We start from the raw sequence: 2275 nt of genomic DNA on the forward strand, positions 1-2275 counted from the left end.
CACTGTTGGGGGAGAGACTGTAAGAGACTGTTAGGAGAGAGACAGCAGGCTGGGAGAGACTGAGTGTTCTTCCTGAACTTGAATTGTAGCCTGGTGCTTCCCTAATAAACCCCGTAATCTGTGAGTTCTGTGTGGCCACTGCAGTGAATTATCGAACCCAGGAGAGAGGTGGTGGGTGCTTTCGGAGGAAGGGTTGGTGAAAGGGCTGGAGGGAGGCAGCATGTCTGGCCCTGCAGTAATAGGCCTTGGATTACTGATAGTGATTCTGTCTTCCTCTTGTGGGGTTAGAGGAGGTCAGGAGATGTGGCCTCCTTGCCCTTTTTGCAGACTAATTGTTTTCATGAATGTTTGGTTTTCTTCATTCTTCTTTGCTCTGGACAAGGAGAGACCCATCATTGCATCTAGATGCCTGCTTGCAAGCTTTTAAGATCTTAGTTGCTACTCACCAAAGTAGGAGGTGGAACAGTGTTTTGTGTAGTATGTTATGCCAATTGGGCTTGATGTCCCCTGCAACTATGGTCCCAAGCCCACACATTCAACTACTTGCTCTCTCTGGTTAACTGGCTATGACCAAGAAGTGACTACAACCTTGTCCCTTGTCAGTTCTACTATAAACCTGGGAATTCTTACAGAGCATGCAAATACATTTGTAGAACCATTGTTCACCAATCCTATACATGGTCTTGGGTACACTCCCCGCTGCATAGACATATCTAATAGTTCAGCCTGTCTACCCATCTATCCACCCATATACCCAGGTTTGCCTTCACTGACAATGCAGTACTGTACTTGCAAAAGGGTTCATCTTTGTTGTGTGTACCTCTGTCTTCCTCTTCCTCAGTGCCACCACGTTGATCACTCATATTTGGTACATTGCCCTTCTCTTCACCCAAATCAATCCTCATCTCTACCTATTTAACAGTATTCCCTCCTACCCCTGGTAAAAATTTCCTTCCATACATAAACCTTTCCTTGACTTTTACAATAACAGACTAATACAATATTTGTCCTTCTGTGATTGATTTATTTCACTCAGCATAATGTCCTCCAAGTTCATCCATGTTATGCGGTGTTTTGCAGATTCTGGGTTATTCTTTAGGGTTGCATAGCATTCCATTGTGTTTATGTACCATAGTTTGGTTATCCATTCCTCAGGTGATGGACAACTAGGTTTTTGCTATTGTAAATAGTGCTGTGATGAACATGGGTGTGCATGTCTGTTCTTGTCATGGCTCTCACGTCTTTAGGATATATACCTAGTAATGGAATGGCTGAGTCAAATGGTATTTCTAATTCCAACCTTTTAAGGAATCAGCATACTGCTTTCCACAGTGGTTGTACTACTTTAAAGTTCCACCAGCAGTGTATGAGAGTCCCAATCTCCCCACATCCTCGCTAGCATTTGTTATTTTCTGTCCTATTGAACTTAGCTACTAGTGCTGGGGCAAGATGGTATCTCATTGTTGTTTTGATTTGCATCTCTCTAATAGCTAATGATCATGAGCCTTTCTTCATGTTTGTTGGCCACCTGAATATCATCCTTGGTGAAGTGTCTATTCATGTCTTTGGTCCTTTTTTAATTGGATTATTTGTCTTTTTTTATTGAGGTGTTGGAGTTTTCTATAAATTCTAGAGATAAGTCCCTTGTCAGATATGTTACTGCCAAATATTTTTTTCCAATCTGTAGGTTCTCTTTTGGAGAATTCTTTGGAAGTACATAAAAATATAATTTTTAGAAGGTCCCATTCATCTAGTTTCTCTTCTGCTGTTTGTGCATTTTGGTTTATACTCGACAGTCTATTTATGCCATATATTAGGGCCCCTAAATTTGCCCCTAATTTTTTCCTTGAGGAACTCTATAGTTTTAGGTTTCACATTTAAATCTTTGATCCATCTGGAGTTAGTTTTTGTGTATAGTGTGAGGTACAGATCTTGTTTCATTTTTCTACAAATGGATATCCAGTTTTGCCAGCACCATTTATTAAACATTCTCTTCCCCATTTAATGGATTTTGGCCTTTTGTCAAAGTTTGGCTAACCATAGGCTGATGGATCTATTTCTGGGTTCTCAATTCTATTCCATTGGTCTATGTCTTTGTCATTGTACCAATACCAGGCAGTTTTGACTATTGTGGCTGTATAGTAGGTTTTGAGATCCAGCAGTGTGAGACTTCCTACTTTGTTCTTCAATAGTGCTTTGCTTATTGGAGGTCTCTTTTCTTTCCATATAAAGGTAGTGATTGGTGTTTCCATATCCTTAACAAATGTTGATGGGA

Source organism: Orycteropus afer, unplaced genomic scaffold (assembly GCF_000298275.1).
Source record: "Orycteropus afer afer isolate SDZICR_OR568_19922 unplaced genomic scaffold, OryAfe1.0 scaffold00018, whole genome shotgun sequence".
Classification (NCBI taxonomy): domain Eukaryota; kingdom Metazoa; phylum Chordata; class Mammalia; order Tubulidentata; family Orycteropodidae; genus Orycteropus; species Orycteropus afer.